We start from the raw sequence: 19669 nt of genomic DNA, 5'->3' as shown, positions 1-19669 counted from the left end.
CACATTGTGCAATACCCAAACAGTGTCAGAAGGTTTTAGTAATTACTCCAGCAGCACAAGGACACTGATATTATACACAGTGTTACATAATCATGCAGCATGTGCACATTATGACTCCTGGACACGAGACTCATGAGGACAAAAAAACGCAGCGCTCCACCCGTCTGACAGAGCACCATTTGTTATTTTGTTTGGGTGTAACCACGGACCACTCCATGTGACAAGACTGCTGTGTGTGCAGAAGTATATATATTTTTTTGATTCAAATATACTCTGATTACACTCACATAGCCTACTACAATTCCACTTTTCTTTTCCCAAGTTGAGGAGGTGACATCCATACAAATGGTTTTTGTCTGAAGTACGATGAATGCTCTGAAAGGGCTTTTCAAGTGTGCTTGCTGAAGGATGAATAAAGATTAACACCTGCACTGAGGAAAAGGTCATAAGAACACCATAGTAGACGCAGACCCCCGTCTGATTTCTGACTAGGCCAGTTCACACGAAGGCTGCGTCCGAAATCGCATAGTCTCTAAGGGGCCGTTTACACAGAATGCGTTTTTGCTTTAAAAAAAATCAATACGCAGGCAGTGATGCGGAAAATTGTTTTAAAAGTTGAACTTATTTTAACTTGATTGCCGCGCGAGACACTGCAAAAGGTGCGTCAGTCAGGCGCCTTTATATAGTGTGAGGTAATTAATTACTTTAAAAAGCCCTTTCTGTATACTGTGAATGTGTAGTAAGAATGAAATTCAAACTTACCACTTCTGTGATTCTTGTCAGACTTCAGTGAGGTTAGACGCCATGTTCAATTTAACATGAATGAAAACAAGGCTGTGAGGAAAAGACTTAAAGTGAGAGTTCATTTAAAAATGAACATTCTGTCATTAATTGACACATTGCAAAAACCCACCGTCCTTAGTTACTGTTGCTATGTCCGACAAACAATGCTGGAAATACATCAATACACACAATTTTTCAAGTTTAATGGAAAACACTGCAGGCAAAAGAACTGATTTTTCATGCACCTGTTAAGTTTGGGCTTTTTGGGTTTTTTCCATAAAGTGTTTTTTCCAAGCTAGTGGAAAGAAAAGATCCAAAAGACACTGTTAAGTGTTTCTTTTATACCATTTTATCTATTTGTGTCAATAGGTTTAAATTACAATACATATTTTTAAAGGCCGTTTTCTCAAAACTAGTTTTTTTTCCTACACTGAGCCATAAATCTCCACTTCAGTAGCACCAGGTCCAAAATTTTCATATGTATTTTTCTGGGTTTTTTTATTTTCTGTCATCATCCTTTCCTATCAAAATGCTTGCTACGGATGCGAAAACGCAGTTAAATTGAACCTGATCCGAACTTTTTTATAAAGGACAAAAGTTTTGGAGACAGTGTGTAAATGTGTTTGACACAACGTGAGGTCAAAATTTTCGGACGAGATTTTACACACATCAAACTTTACATTTTTATTCTTGTCTATATCCTGAAGGTTTTTACAGAGGGATTTGTTAATATATAATTTGTGTGATTATATACAACATTTTATTCACCCAAAAACTGTGATAAGTGTTTTCTGAATTATGGAGTGAAAAAAAAATAGATACTCAAAAATTCCCTCTGTAAAAAATGTTGACTCTAATATGTCAAATTAATAAATAAATAAAATAAGATAAACAAGAATTTTGAAACTGCATCCAGTGTTTAGATTTTTTGTCCTAGAAATGTATGCAAATTAGCACATATTTCATTAAATAATACCTAATTTTCATATTTAAACCTTTTTAGAAAACTTGTAATACAAAAAATGTTTGCAATTATCAATGTAATCAATCAACTGGTTAAGGCGATAAATATTTATCTTTTTTTACCCTATTCACCTGCAGTGTCTCGCCTTAAATCTCCCGAAGTTAATCTACTCTCGTCTAATTTGTCGGACCAAAAGGTGAACACGGCGTTATGATTGGTCAGACTGCCTGTCAATCAAGCTGCTTGTGAAGAGTCAATTACTCACCCTCATTCCGAACCATAGACAGCAACACATCTACCAAGTTCAAGGCCCAGAAAAATAGTAAGGACATCGATAAAATAGTCTATGTGACATCTGTGGTTCAACTGTAATGTTATGAAGCTATGGAAATACTTTTTGTATGTAAGATAACAAAAACAATGACTTTATACAACAATTACTTCTCTTCCGTGTCACTCTGCCATGTATTCACAACAAGAAACAAAATTGTTTTATGGAGGCTTCACCTACAGAACAGTTGCTGTTATACAACAGTACAATAGTACCTACTTCAGTCCTTTACAGACTCGTTTTCATTCCTGAAAAATGAAATATGGTGTTATACTGACTATGGTCTCCTGTCATGTGACCTACCAGTAAGTTGCAATGCATCACTGTCATTCACAAATCCTCTCCCATGGCCTCACGGGATCATTTCTGAATAGTACTTTTTGTCTATGAATACTGCCTACGAATTATGAGCAATGTGAATTTACTCTTGGACTCTTCAGATAGGCTGCATCTGAATTTGCATGCTCTATGAGTAAGTACTTTTTTATATAAGTAATTACTTTTTGATTGTTAAAATACCTTCTATATATGTGTATGAATATAATTCTGTAATGTTTTCTTTGTCTTGTGTTGCCAGAAGTCATCCAGGTACTGTTTTATAAATATAATAAATATTATGAATTCAGCATACTATTGTTTTTGCCTACTATATAGTAGGGATGTATGTAATTTTTGGTTGCAGTCCAAGAAAAAAATCATAGAGAGCACCATTTTATGTCTTCTGGGGATCTACAAAAACATAGGCCTACACACGCAAGCAGAAGTACTGGCTCATAATCATTCTCTGGGCAGCTCGTTTGTCCTCTCTGGGGGATCCCTTTCCTCCCGCTCCACTTGTTCTTTCCTTTGATCACAAGATCCAAAGCTCAGTTTTACATCACCTTAACAACACTTGTAAATCAACCGACTGACACAGTCACACTGACAAAATTATTCACATTCCTTTTCCGCAGCACCAAACTTTAGTTTCCCTTAAAAAAAGTGACCAGTTAAATTTGATCAAAAAGAGTTGGTTGTTTCAGTGTATCCTTTTACAATTTTGACATGAAGAACTTGATATCAAGATCTATGCAGATATAAATAAATATATGTAGTATAATAAAGGTAGGGTCAAGTATTGTTACTTTTGTTAGTATTATTTTATTTTTATTTAATCATTTTTTTAACAATTAGCCCTACTCATATTGTATTTTACCATATGCCACAATTTAAATGTCTCTTTATGTTTTTTGCCTTCGAATTTGCCTCGCTTGATAGAATTAAATAACAGAATCTCACATTCAGTTACACAACTTTTGAATATCTTCTGACTTCAATACAGGATTGTTCATTTTTATATGACATCAACCTAAACCTCAGCCAAAATAATCAGTTGTCTTCACCTCTGCATCTGAGTTTGCGTGTCAAGTGAACTGGCTGACATTTACGAATCAAGTCAAGTTTATTATTTTTGGATAAAAAACGATTAGTCAGATGGTCCCTGAAAAAGCAAATCAACAGACAGATATTGCTCTCACACTGTAACAAATAAACCTCTAATACTGAAATCTGTTTGACAAGCCTGTTTGAGAATGTGTGATCTTGATCATAGTCTGTCTTTTATTCCTCTGTTTCCTTTGTATACACATCCCAAAATGGCTGTGTTTCTATGGCAGCACCATCAAGAGGTAAACACTTAGAGAAAGATGAAGTCACACTTTTAGAGCCAAGTCAAAGCAGGGTGGTTGGAAACGCCTCCCGTTCAAGAGCCATCAGAGCACACTTGGAGTGATTAAAAACTGAAAACAAGCAACGGTGCCTGTTCTTCATGAAGGGGGATACTTCTGTAGTGACAAATAACCTTTTTTACTTAAACACATGTGTCTTTGAGCAGCAGGGAAAGACAATTTGTCAGTTCAGCAGAAATAATTGATTTGGAGCTCTGTGCCTCAAGGGAAGTATGAGTAATTTGGTAATGTGACTTTCTCACACTTTGTAGCATGTGATGAATTTTGAGATTCCAATAATGTTCAAAAATTGGACATCGCTATCTTGTCTCTTGGTTTTCTCACTTCAATAAAACAAGGAACGGCATGTTTTCTTTTACGTCAATGCATTCCAAACCATAATTTCTGACTTTTACTTCACTACATTTCAGAACATATGATTACTTTTAAATCTGAAGTTAAAAAAAAAGACCCACTCAGAGACACAATGGAGATGTCTGATCTGATTTTAACTTAATTTAACTGATCTGATTGCAGCAGTTAATCACTCACTAATTCAATCAGAGCAAAAATCAAGTTAGCAATTCACTGCATTGAACTTGATAAGCGACTTTTCTTGATTACATACACACATTTTAGTAGCTATGTATTTTACCATTTTGAATGGGTTTAACCAAAATGAAAATACTCTAATACATTACAGATATTTTGTGACCCTGGACCACAAAACCAGTCATAAGTATGGTTCAAAATTATCGATTTTTCTTTTATGCCTAAAATCATTAGGATATTAAGTAAAGATCATGTTCCATGAAGATATTTTGTAAATTTCCTACCGTAAATATATTAAAACTTAATTTTTGATTTGTAATATGCATTGCTAAGAACTTAATTTGGACAACCTTAAAGACAATTTTCTCAATATTTTGATTTTTTTTGCCCCCTCAGATTCCAGATTTTAAAATAGTTGTATCACAGCCAAATATTGTCCTATCCTAACAAACCATACATCAATGGAAAGCTTATTTATTCAGCTTTATAAATGATGGATGTGAAAAATTGCCCCTTGACTGGTTTTGTGGTCCAGGGTCACATATACTTACTGCAGGGTTCCCACACTTTGGTTCACTTCAAATTCAAGGGCCTTTCCAGGTTCAATACCCTCAAATTCAAGGAACTAATGTGGGGACACATTTCAAGTGAGAGCAAGGTTACATCTTGTTACCTTGTAAGATACATTGTTACAGTTTTCATGTGTCAAACACAACTATGCAAAAAAGCATTTTTTGGCCATATGACAGAGATCTAATAATCTACTTGTTGCATTTCTTGGGGGTTAAAAAGCCCCCAAAGTAGCGCAATGACCACATCCTAAAATTTCCATACTTAAATGTTTATTTTACAATCACCCTTGATTGCAGATTGATCATAAACACAGCTAAATGGCTTCCTAACAGTAGCCATCACAAAACTTATCATCTTGCACAGTTTTATCACAGGTAGAATGCAAAATGTTTCAATACAAGCATTTCAGTCAAATGTAACTTATGCAATATTTCAAACATTTAACCCACGGAAGAAAATCAACCCTTCGCAACAGTTTAAAATCAGCCCAATTCTGTGCAAAAAAATACAGATTTGGCAACCCTACATGCAACACAAGGGGTCTCTTTACAAGAGTAAAGAGAGATGACTGACAAATCATGCTGGAGGATTTGCTGTTCAGCATGTGCTTATATCTGATCATGTAAGATTTGCTCCCTTTATATGGAGTGCGTGTGATCACGAAATTGAAAATGAATAGCCGCTCATTCAAAAGAGATTTAAACACTCTGCATACAACAGAGGCTCCCTGATGCACGAAAATTATATTCAATATTAGAATGACTGCGTGAACAGGCGGCAGTGGCCCCCGAAATTCAGCGGGAGCAGGATCAAGAAAACAGTCCCGTGTAGGGCTTTAATACAAAAACGCACACAATGAATGGCAACTGTAGAAAGAAAAAGCCGAATCCCGAACATTTTAGGCAATTTAGAAATCCCTGGCGGACACATTTTTATGTCCAGGGAAAAGAGGACGTATTGTCACCCTAACTAACATAAGTCAAGCAAGCTAGTATGCATAGGCCACGCATGTTGGCGAAATAACACATTAGTGGGCTGGAGGGACAAAATAAATTCAAGCTCTTTCAAAGACCTGTATCTACGTATGTTTATTTTCAGTGCCTTAAAAAAAATGCAGATTCACAAACTTTCAAGGATTTCAAGGACTTGTGGGAACCCTGTTACTGTCTACAGTGTTGGGGGTAACACGAGTTTCATAATCAGAATAATTTTTTCAAGTAACTAGTAAAGTAACACATTACTTTTAAATTTACAATGAAATATCTGAGCTACTTTTTCAAAAAGTAGTTACTTTGTTTTCCAATGTATTCACTGACAGCTCTCCTGTCCCTGTGTTGACAGAAAGTGGCAGTAAGGTGCAGAGGCTGAGGCCTCTGTTGATTGTTTTTTTTTTTTGTTTTGTTTTTTTGGTATTTTAATTAAAAACAAACAGCAAGCCCTGCCCAGGTGACAAAAAGTAACACAAAAGTAATTAAAAAGTAAACATTACTTTGTATAAAAAGTAACTAACACAATTAGTTACTTCTTAACATAATACTGTAATTGATTACTTTTAAAAGTAACTTACCCAACACTGACTGTCTACCATTTAATAGGAAAGATTAGAGACAGACCAAACTCATAATAGCTGTTATCTTTCATTAAAACATGTCTTAAACCAGGGGTGCTCAACCCTGTTCCTGGAGATCTACCTTCCTGCAAAAGTTCAGCTCCAACCCTGATCAAACACAACTGAACCAACTAATAGGATCTGAAGGAGCACTTGATAATTACAGACAGGTGTGTTTGATAAGGGTTGGAACTAAACTCTGCAGGAAGTTAGATCTCCAGGAGCAGGGTTGGGCACCCCTGCCTTAAACCATCAACTCCAATGCACATTAAAAATAATTTTGTTCTGAATTCAATCAAGACGGAAGATGGATGTCAGACTCCAAACCCACTGGATGCCATATGGATCAAGACAGATTGAGATTTTTAATGTGCTATTCCCTCTAACAGGCAAACTCCTCATTGCTTAACCCTGACATATAACAATAACTATTCTGTCTTAAAACAAATTGCTCACACCTGAGATGGAGTCTAAAATCCCACGCTAAGATTTTTTTCCAACATTACTGTTCCTTGTTTTCCTTTCTTTATTAGGAAGCCGAATTTAACAGATTAGCCCCATTTAACTGCGTACATAAAAAAAGGAACACTTAATCACTTTACTGTCTTATTAATCAACACCTGATAAGAAGTTAGAAAAACAACAAAGGTACAAATACGCTGCAATAAAAACGGATTTTAATGTTCAGCCCTTCTGGCTTTAATCTGCTGGGTCAGATCAGCTTAGCTTCTCTTTCTCTGATGCATCCATTAAGTCTCAGTATAATAGAATGACAGACAGTTGTAGGACACAGAACTCCTCCTGGTTCCTCGGATAGCGCTATGGAAAATTCACTTGCTATCTGTCTTCTCTTCTGCCTGAGAAATTAAACACATGAGGGGCTGATGGTGGGCCTGGCCGTGGCTCAAATGCACCGCAGGTGGAATATTTGTGTTATTGTGGAAGAATTCGTGCCATGCTCCAAAGTTGCTCTTCAGTCTTGACTAGATGTTTGCAGGGGTGAAGCTCATATTGCATTTCATGCTGACATGAACTATTTCAAAGTGTTCTGAGGTGCTGAGTGAGAGGAAGTAATTGTTGTGATGAAGGACAAAGAACTTCCCTTCTTCATGTTTGTTTAAATTACTGAGCAAGTACATGAAAACAAATCAAACAGTGATAAGATCTAACCTTCTCCCATAGGGCAGCGGCTTCATCTTATACTGGGTAACTATGCTGAAGCACTGAAGATGTCCTTTTTCAATGCTAAGGTTTATTTAATCTAAAACAAGGAATAAGAAATAACATCTGTTGGTATAAAACATTCAAAACTATAAAGATTGATAGTTTGACCCCTTGCAAAGACCCGCACTCCTTCGTCCATAGTGCTTTCATGTCACACATGTTCTTACTCAGTAGAAAATACATCGCGGAGCAAAGAGGAAACTGACAACACGCCAACAGACAAGACAGAGCAGGTTACCTTTTAGGGCTGTCACTAATGATTAAGTTGGTAATCGAGTAACAGGACGATTATTCTGACGATTAATCGAGTAATTGGATAATTAAAATTAATTTTTCGTAGTAATAAAAATATACCTACATGAACAATAGCCTTTAAAATTACTTAAAATACATGTACAATAGCAATGAGCCAATAATAATTAGTTCAAATCAAGTATCAAAAGCAAATAATCATATGGTTTTATTAAAGGGATCCTATTATGCTCTTTTACAAAGTCTTGATTTTGTTTTGGGGGTGTACTAGAACATGTTCTCAGGCTTGGTGGTTTGAAAAATGCATTATTTTTCACATAATTTAAATTATTACAATACCTTTTTCCCCAGCCTGGTACAAAAGGCTCGATTAGTTCCTTCCAAAAAACTAAATGTGTTGTGACTGGTCATCTGTCCCAGTGCATTGTGATTGGCGAACATCTTAGACCGTGTTTCAGTACTGCCACGCCCCTTGTCAAACCAGCAAGTTCTGTGTACAACTGTTAGCACAAGCTAGATTAAATTGATTCTTACATTTTAAATATGGACGCATTGATTCGCTTCAGGAGGCCTTTATTGACCCCTCCGGAGCCGTGTGAGCCACTTTTAATTATGGATGGATGCACTTTATTGGATGAAGAGAAACAACTGTCTATGCCATTCTAAAGCTTGGGAGTGCCAGGATAATTTTTAATATAACTCCGATTGCATTCATCTGAAAGAAGGAAGTCATATACACCTAGGATGCATGGAGGGTGAGTAAATAACATGCTACAGTAGTGTTGGGTCCTATCGTCAGCCTGTGAGATCGCCGATACATGATATTATTGTCCTAATTTATTTAATTATTTACATACTTAGTTTCATTGTCCAAAATCAGTTCCAGGATAAGGTTAAAAGCAGCCTAATTAAGGTTAAAAGCAGCAGTTTTTAATATGACTTAATTTGTATTTAACATGACAACAATTGAATCAGCCACACCTCCGTATGTTTCAACCCCCTATACTGCACACATCTACAGCGCAGCTCCGACACCTCCACCGGAGCAGATCACAGCGCATCTCATCAATGCTTGGGTTTATACCCGCCGCTCACTGAAGCATCCCAGAAATGGCTCTCCGCACTGCATTGCTAAAGTTAGGCTAATCCCCCACCTTGTCTCTACCCACCCCCTAACCATTCGGATTTCAGTAGGCAGGATTTATATTAATGAAATTCTAATGGGCCACGTTGTGACATCATAACATCCGGAAAACAAACGCTGTAGGGATTTTTAAAAAAAAACTAAATATCTCCCTTTGGAGTGGACTTTGAAATTTGTAACTTTGTAGATCTTTTTTATGCCCAAACATACACACCACACACTGACTAAATTTCAAAAAGTGAAAAAGCATAATAGGACCCCTTTAAACAAAACAAAACTAATATATCATATACAATAGAGATAATGCATATTACACATTATATCAAAGGCATGCAGAGGCTATCAACGGCCTGGCGATTGTTTTTACACTTTACTGCGCAATCAAGTCCTTGTTTAATACAGATTAAACAACTTTTAATTAAAATGTCTACTTAATCTTTAATATTTAGCCATTTCTTTATGACAGAAATATTACATCCATTGTAATTTATTGAATATGTGGACATCATGAGGGTTTAAACTTTTATTTTGAAATCGTGATGAACAGTTACCATTTTGAGAAACATAATTATGTATTCTCCTGTGTTTGTGTAGATTTATAAATTTACCTTACAAATCTGATGAAATGGTGCATGTTGCATTCCCAGATGAACATTCAATAAACCCAAACTCACAACAAACTGCAGATGAGTTTGAGACATATATTAAACCTGCATTGCATATATTTATTTAATTGAATAGTAGCATTTGTGAATTTAAAATAGCATTATACCTTACTATGATTTTGGGTTTAATAGGTTTAATATATCATGCAGCCTTGGAAAACAGTCTTATAATGCGTTTCATGGATTCTTGTGAGTGGAAAGCATCACTTCCGGTATTTTGCTGGTTACTCGACTCGGGCAAAATGCAAGCAAGGATTTTTTTTAAATCAAGTACTCGAATTGAATTGAGGAATTGTGACAGCCAGTGTTGCCAAGTCTGCGGTTTTCCTGCGCAATTGGGCTACTTTAACACTGTTGCCGTGAGTTGTTTTTCATGTCTGCGGGTTGAAGTGACCCCAAAAACGTGATATTTATTCCCTTGAATGCGAATTTTACAAGGGGAACCCCCCCAAATAGCCTGTATTTAACCCCTGGCAAATACAATTTTAATGGGGGACCCCGCTCAAAACACAATTGGACTAGTTTTGGGCTAGTTTTGAGTAGCAATTTTGTTGTGAAAACCTGAATAGTTATATTAGGAAATAAACATGAATGAATGTCAGAAGAACCAATAATTATTTTTACAGATGGACTTTTTTACATGGTTCTTTAATATAAAAATAATAATTTGTTTGTCACAGTTCTGCATTTCAGATAAGCTTAAAAAAAATACAATTGTGGAACATCTGCCAGAATAATACAACATATTTAGTTCAAAGAATCCCTAATTAAGTGAGTAATTCTAAAAGAACTGAGAGGGAATCGAACCGGATAACATTGTGTCTCCCTCACTCTTGCATCATCTAATGATAAAACCACTCTCCTCTCAAGATACACCAGTTCAGCGATACCTTTAGTACTGCTCAGATAGACAGCAGAGAAAAAACAGATGTAGTGAAAGAGAAGGGGGAAAAAGACAGAGAAAACATCTGGACAGACAGACAATTGCGTAGCAGAGACATTCATCTTATCCGCATCCTTGCACGGTCGTCAGACTTGAATTATATTTTAATGCTTTCCATTGGGATGCGTTCCTGTGCCAGAATTATCATCATGTGTGCTTAGACACAAGGAGACAAACATTGTAGCCAACGAGATAGAGCAGCAATGGGAGAAGAAGAAGAATGATGGAGGGGCAGAGAGACAAGCAGGCAGGAGAACTGAAAGATGCTGAAACTCATAAACCATAGTTGGGCAAGACTGGGATTTGTTAGTCAAGATGCACCAGTTCAGCAATGGTAGCATAAGGCACTGCTACATCTGCAGTAAAGATAAAGATACATCCACCATGTGAGCAAATGTATAGATATGCTTTAATGATAATAGATGACCAGTGTGGCAAAGAAATCATGCGCAATATATCTGTACAATACAATAACCAAATACATATACGGATGAATAGAGAAGTTTTTTCTCTCCCGTCTCCTGGCTGTAGTGCAGTGTCATTAAATTTGCAAAATTCCATACAGAAATAACATCTTGAAAACTCATTAAGTGTCACTCAAGTCATAGGCTACATGGAAAAATATAAAAGTTGCTCTCATTCACTTAGCCCCACGGCAACAGGATTTCCAAAGTAATATACAGCATAATGGCTTATTAATATCCTTGATTTAAATAATATCCTGAACTGACTCTACAGAACGCGGTATGGCTGAACACGTTTCTCCCTGAACATGCCAGCACCTCCCAAATTAGGAGTCGAAAAAGAGAAAACCAGGAGAGTTTACTCTGCTTTTCTTGCCTCTATCAACAGCCCTTCCCCACCTGCTCAGCTCACCAGCCACCCTCAACAACAAAACACTGCATTCTATGTTTGCCATTGTGTTAATCTGTCCTAATAATTACTTTTAATTAAAAAGTAATCACAATAATTGTAAACATCCGAATTGCCACACGAGATTTAAACAGCTGTTAGAAATTACGTTTGACAATTTAAGCCCTATTGTGCCACAAACTAAGCATATTCCAAAGCTCTTTGGGAGTGTAACGTTAGTTTTTTTTTTTCCCTCCTCTTCATTACATAATCACTGCAGCATGGATTTTAGCACTCCATCATTTTATGCACATTACAGTAACATCATCAAGAAAGTTTAATTACAAAATCTTTTCCTCTTTAACTAGTCCCAGAAGGAGACGACGGGTGTGGGACCATCAACCTCCAAAATGGAAAATTACATAGGTCATTTTGCAACACCACATTTTGTAACACCATCAGAAGGCATAATAATTTAATAACAGACAACATAATTAAAATCACACTATAATGCACTATGAAATTGATTAAATGATTAAATACTTATAAAGTAACTTCCTAAATAAAATGTCTTTGAAGAAACCAAATAAGCGATTGATTCATTGACTCACTCAGAAGTTTCTAGCCTTTCAACATTACTGGGGCTGTACTTCCCATATTTTGGATACTTTTTTGGGTTACTGTTATTTATATATATCTGCTAAATGAACAAATGTAAATGTATGTCTTCAACTGCACAGATCCTGCTTCAGCGGGTTTTCACAACGCATTATCAATCGGCCATACTGGCGGCACTGAACGTCAACAATGCCACCGAACTAAACGGAACTCTTAAATTTTGCTGATTATTCCTGGGGAAAATGGTCATAAATGATCATGTTTGGGCTGTAAGGAGTTAAAGGATAGATTAGTTCACCCAAAAATGAAAATTACCCCATGATTTACTCACCCTCAAGCCAGCCTAGGTGTATCCCTGGTGAAAAAACCAGCATATGCTGGTAGGTATGTTTTGATGCTGGTTTACGCTGGTCCTTTGCTGGTTTATGCTGGTTTTTGCTGGTCATGTTGCTGGAACGAACCAGCAAAGGACCAGCATAAACCAGCAAAGGACTAGCTTAAACCAGCATCAAAACCTACCTAACCAGCATTCCAGCATCAAAACCTACCTACCAGCATATGCTGTTTTTTTCACCAGGGATATCTTTCTTCTTTCAGACGAATACAATCAGAGTTATATTAAAAAATATCCTGGCTCTTTCAGGCTTTATAATGGCAGTGAATGTAGATTTTAAGCAAAATAAAGTGCATCCATCCATCATAAAAAGTACTCCACACGCTGGTTTATAAAGGCCTTCCGATATTTTAAACTTTGTAAACACTTATTTCTAGCTTCCGCTAACTGTTGTGAGAGACCGGCGTTAACTATCCTTTTAATGATTACTATTAAAGACAGTCACTTATCGCCTCCTACTGGACATCTAATGCAAAGCCGACAGGTTGGAGTCAGAAAAGCACAATACTACCCTATTTTTAAATTCTAAAACATTAGCTGTGATGGCAAAGTTAGTGGTAACTTTGGTAATAAAAATATTGTGTACGCCCAAACCAAATGTACAACATATGGCTGTTCTCTCTGGTCAATAAGCAAGATGTTCCCCATTTATCAGAATATCTGATCACGGCTGGTCCTGTGATGGATAGGCCACCTGTCCAGGGTGTTTCCCTGCCTTTGGCCTGGGATATGCTGGGAAAAGCTCCAACACTCCCCACTGACCCTATGTTGAATAAGCGGGTATTGAAGATAGACGGATGCTGGATGGACAGCAGGCAGTGTTGCTATGATCAAAGCGTGGCTTCATCTCAGTACTGATGTATTTAGAGGGACTGGACAACATAAGTAAGACACTTATCAAGGCCACCCTCAGAATAGCTTCAGGGCCTCATGCTGTGAAGTCTGTCTATTATGACCTTTCAAGAATATTCCAAGAACTTTTTCAGTTCTTGAAAGGGTGAGGGAAGAGGAAAATGACATGCTCCAGATCCTACCTGTGAAGATTCAGTGAGGTTTACCTCATTCTGGTGCTGATAAAATCACATTTGCTTTTTTAGCATGGAGTGTTAACATAAACATAAGAAACCATAATTGCATAACAGGGCATTCCTTATCCTGCCCTGCAAATATAAAACTGTTGAGAAAAAAGACATGATTTAATGAACTTTTTGAATTCTCACAAATAGACTTAACTGCACTAATTGTAGTATGACTTCAATTAGCCAGTTTGTTTTCAGCATTCACAAAATGAATCAATCATGTGATTTTGAAAATGATCAATACCTTTGCAAGAGAATGGAAGAGAAAACACAAAATGATTGCAAATAAACACAAAGCATTAATTTCCTTTATCATCCTATTTCATATTTTTTCCATCACCGTGGCTCCATAATAATCCTATAACAGTCACCACATTTGTGGGAACTCGCAAACGCTTAACAAAACTGCAACATTTTCCCATATGACATAGTTTGTTCAGACTCAACCCTGTTAGGCTGGTTTAAGATGTTTTTATACACATTAAGTTTCCAAAGTGTCCATGACTCAGAACCTCCATATGCTGAACAAACTCTTTTCTTATACTGTAGCTTTATGGTCACTATACGGAAGCACAGCTGAGCACAGTCGTTAGCAGGTTATTGTAGGTTAAAGGCCTCGTTTGGCCTTATCCAATCGTAACCCATCTGGTAGCAGGAAATTGGGCTGAAGATGACTCCTAAGACCATATTACTGTTTTCCATTGCTGAGGGCTCTGTTGCTTATTGCTTTATTTCCATAGCTCAAGGGTTTTTGCTTCACATTATGCGTTTAGTTCAAGTACTTTCCAGACGAGACCTAGCTGCCATAAATTCCAGCTTTTCAAAGATCATGAAGCTGTTTTTGTTGTGACTGAGAGGGTTTAGTCAATTCTTTCGTAATTTCTGAGATTTTCGTACATGGCATTCATTCTGCATTCTTGACAATGTTCCCTTTGACTTGTTTCATAATTTTCCTGTTTTTGCAAATGATGCCCTTTCAGACCTGTTTTGCACTAGTCTGACCTCTTTTAAAATATACTGCATCTGTAACCTGCATTTTTCATAATTGTTTTTGTTCAATAACAAGTAGTTTGAATGAAAGAAGAAATGAATAAACAAATAATGATACAGAAAGAGACATAAATATTTCCCTGAAAGGTTAGTTGTGTACTTTCTCCTGGAGTCACTTGGCTGTGGAGATTTAAAGCATCTGTTTTTGTCTAAAGATCTGCTGATGGAAAAACCCCTGGCAGGGAGAAAGAAGAATGTTTTACAAACAAGCAAACACAAAAGTGAACGTGCAAACATAGCCTGTCAAACGTACACACCGAGTTAAAATAGAAATGATACAAAAGCTTTAATGCTGAACTCTGAAATAGATTATGATATTCACATTGTGTGGCAGACATACAGCTCTTTGCACAAGACTTCTGGCTCTGATTGTTGTCAGAACTTGCCTAAACAGGCCAGCTGGTGTTAAGGGGTTAAAGCAATTTTAGTCTGCCCTTTGAGCCCATAAAACAAACCTGCACTTTAACCTCTGATTCTCTGTCAGCCTCCCTTTCCCTTTTGAACTGAGCCTCATGCTCCTCAGACCACACTTGAAAAGGTCAGATCTGTATTTAGCAATTATTTAACAACATGGACATGATATAAGACACTTAAGCACTGAGAATCTCAATCAAACTGACAGAATCAATCAAAAAACATGGGAAAAAATAAATAAAATTCCTTTGAATCACTTTAAAACACTTTCCAATTTTCCAAGTTTACATATACCTTTCAGAATCTGCAAAATGTTAATTATTTTGCAAAATGCATGTTATTTTTTTCATTTAGTACTGGCCTGAATAAGATATTTCACATAAAAGATGTTTTTTATATATTTTTTATAAAAATTACCCTGTTCAAAAGTTTACATACACTTGATTCTTAAAATTCGTTGTTAACTGAATGATCCACAGCTGTGTTTTTTTGTTTAGTGATAGTTGTTCATGAGTCCCTTGTTTGTCCTGAACAGTTAAACTGCCTGCTGTTCTTCAGAAAAATCTTTCAGGTCCCACAAATTATTTGGGTTTTCAGCATTTTTGTGTATTTGAAGCCTTTCCAACAATGACTGTATGATTTTGAGATCCATCTTTTCAACTATTACAGAAGGTTCAAACGCTCACTGATACTCCAGAAGAAAACACAAGGCTTTAAGAGCCAGGTGTGAAAATCAGGGTAAATTTAACTTATTTTGTCTTCTGGGAAACATGTAAGTATCTTCTGTAACTTCTAAAGGGCAGTACTAAATAACAAAAAAAATATATATATATTTAGGCAAAATGAGAAAAATGTACACATCATCTTTCTGTTCAAAAGTTTACACCCCTGGCTCTTAGTGTGTCATTATTACAGTCAGTTTAGTTCATTGATGTTTCAGTTTAGTTCAATCATGTTAAAAAGCTAATCAGTTATGATCAATTTAACCATAAGCAGTTTTACCAAATGCAGTTGTCATTATTCTGTGTCATAATTGACACTAAAGTACCATCTACCATCTGTGGATAAAGTGATGTATTTATGGCCATTAGTAACTGGAACAATAGAAGGATGGGGGACGAGTTGTTTTCTAAAATAAATCAACTCAGAAATCTCGACCTACAGATGTGCGGAGTGATGGATGGGTACTGCAGCGATGACCTTTCTGTGGAAAAAAAGACAAGTGTTGATTAAGCGACAAGTGTTCATTCTGACCTGAACGCTGCATTCTTTCCATTTGTTGTCTCTGTTGTCTTTCCTTTGGCTGTTTCAAGCTGCTTGTGCAAACAGAGGGATATTTTGAACCATCTGATGACAAGAATTAGCATGAGTGCTACGCCTGGGTATAGTACATCACGTACTGAGTGGAGCTTTATGTCAGACATGCAAAGTCTCCTCAGACGTATTCCAGATCCTCCGTGTCTCTCTGACAATAAGCATTTTTTAAATGCGTTGTAACCTCCAGTGATTTTTCACTTCGTGATGCGATCGTTTTTCCATAAAAAGGAGAAAAATCAGTACATCTGCACAAAAAAACTGACCTAGATTTTCCATGTACCTTGAAGAAAAATGAAATCATGTCAGACAGAGATAGCTAAATGTAGAAACTGATAAACATTTGTTATGAATTTTGGAGTGACTTAAAGGAATATTCCAGGTTCAGTGCCAATCTGTAAACATTAAAATACTCACTGTTTAGCTTTCTAGCCTATAAAATCTGTTACTATAACAACAATCCTAAAATAACAGACAAATTACTTAAACAGCTTCAAAGCGCATTTTTAATTTGAAGTTTGTCAAAATTAGCTCCATTTGCTCCCATTGTGATTTACAAGTCTAAACTATTTTATGTGGTAATTTCAGCTTAACTTGTATTGAACCCAGGAACATTCCTATAATTTATGCAGTTTAAATATCCTCACCTGAAGTTTCTTAAACACAAAGACATTTTTGGATGGCAATTAGGAGTAATGATGGTTGTTTCTCTGTACCTATTTCTTCCTTTATACATGGGCCAGCTGATCTGTCAGTTTGAAATGTGTTGCCTCATGATTTGGCACTATGGATTTGTGTTTGTTTCAGCTGGCACTGGGTTCTCAGAGGGGTCCTCCACTATTTTTTTGCTCTAGGTTAGTTGTAAATGCAAAAGCTGTATCATAAACCAGGCTTTCGGTAAGAAACTGCCAGAAATAATGCACGTTATCGCAAAGCGTTGCCTAACCTTTCCAAAACAACACGTAGGAAACTAAAACTCAATTGCTCTTTAAACTCGTGGGTCAATTTAAAACACGATAAGAGTTTCAAGGTTGTCAGCGACTTGCTATGCTAACAAAAATTCTTTATGTGTAATACCGTCTGGCTAATCGGAAGATACTGGTGTTTTCCTTAATTGCATAAGCATTTTGGCGAGCCAAAGCATTTTCATGTTAGCCATCGGATCACTGAGAACCAGATGTTACACATAAAAATCAAGTTGACCTCTCATGAAAGCCTCTTTTGAACAATGTTGGACGGAGCCTCAAAGTGAAACGATTCAATTTTCCATCTAATTAGCTGGAAAGTTTACCCACAGATCCATCTTCCTCAAAGCTGAACATGAGCGGATCGAAGTTTGATCTTTCAGGCAGGTGTTTCTCTTTTCGATCTCTCCATGATCACTTCTCTTTGGCAGGGTAAAGCTATTGAACACGTGTATATTTTATGATGGAGAGTTTTCTGACCTGTGAGCGAGAGATAAAAGCTAAGCTGCTTCACCTGGTTGCAAGACTATGCTACTCAGAGTTTGTCTGTTCAGTCTTCATGAACTGAGCTGTTTTGTTGTGGGAACCGCAGTAATTGTACATTTTTTTTGAAGATATCAAACTCTAAACCAGTTTCTGCCGTACACACAACCAAATGCTCATAAACATTTCAACTTTGACAGTTTATAGACTGTAAATAGCGCACATTTGTGCATTTTGTTTTAAAAGGCCAGCAGTCCTCACTAACACCATCTTTCTTCTTGTTCCAAGTGATAGTGATGCTGTTGTAACACTTACAAAGCCAGACCTGAGAAACGTGGGATCAAACATACTTTTTACACTCTACAGTGCTTAACAGTGTAGTCTGTATATCCACCTATTTCCTTTGTAACCGATAAGCACCGTCTTAATGGATTCTAAATTCCATTTGGGAGCTCTCGTCTTCTGGTCTTGCATAGAAATCCATGTTAAAACGGGGTCAAAAGATGATGAATTAATTTAACTGAACCATTTCAATATAGCTAAATATAAAAATGTGCGCAAGGTTAAGCTGTGCTGTTGTTGGGCGCCACAGTAACAGCAGTAAGCTTTAAGAATACCTGTAAAGTACTTGTTTTGCTTACTAGCAAATCTGTCCATTTCTGGGGCTGTTTCTTGCATAAAGGACGATAGAAGAAGACGAGCATGGCTGGCACCACTTAAGTGTGAAGTTATAAAATAAAATGTTAAAATAATGTGAGTTAATCGGATGCACATTTTCCACAAGTTGATATGATTCTTTATGGTCTTGATGAAAAGTCTATACTTTGGTTAAAATTTCTCAATGATAGTCTAAAACAACACACTTTTTACCTTGTCAGAATCAGCTCTTTTCACAGCAACCCATTTTGTTGCATTTCTCCTTAAATGCTAATGAGCTCTCCTCACCCCACCCCTCTCTTCGGTGAGGTGACAGGCCATCCTATTTAGTTTAGCCACAAACTGCCGCTTGAACGAATGATTCGCGCAAACATAGAGGGATATATATAGATTGGGAGGCGCATTCCCTTTCACAAACAAAAGTAATTCACTGCATCTTCAGCGGCTCAGATGTCGGGAGTAAATGACGATCACTATGTTCATTATTACATCCAGTAACACAAGACCTTAATCGCTCAATCGGAGATATTCTTGTCCCACAAAGTGGGCGGACTGCTACAGCTGATCTGAGGTAAAACGCTCATGTCAATCAACTATTGTGGGAGCAGCCTCAACGCCACAACGACAGGTGTCTGAGAATGGCTCGATTTGAAAAAGGGAATATTATTTTTACAGATTAAAAAAAAAAACACTGCATGGATTTTTATCATTATACGGAAGATTTGTACATACACTGCCAACACACATTAATGTTCAAACAACATGTAAAAGTGAATTTAGCATCCGATGACCCCTTTAATTCGACTAGAAACACCAGAGACCTGAAATGTAAAGCACTGTTACAGTCGGACGAGACTTCCGCGTTCAGGAAAAAGGTATCATAGGTGAATTTAGTCATTTTTCAAAAATTTGGTTTGGAACTGACACAATTTTTTTCTCACATCGCATGTCATATTTAATCTTTTCAATGACACTATGCTTCTCACACTTCTTAGTGAACAAGTACACCGTAAATATGTTTCATTAGTTAACATTAGTTAACTACTTTAGTTAACATAACTAAGAACAAAGAATGAACAATACTTCTACAGCATTTA

The sequence above is a fragment of the Labeo rohita genome, chromosome 20 (genome assembly GCF_022985175.1).
Source record: "Labeo rohita strain BAU-BD-2019 chromosome 20, IGBB_LRoh.1.0, whole genome shotgun sequence".
Lineage (NCBI taxonomy): Eukaryota > Metazoa > Chordata > Actinopteri > Cypriniformes > Cyprinidae > Labeo > Labeo rohita.
Note: the sequence above shows the minus strand (reverse complement) of the source record.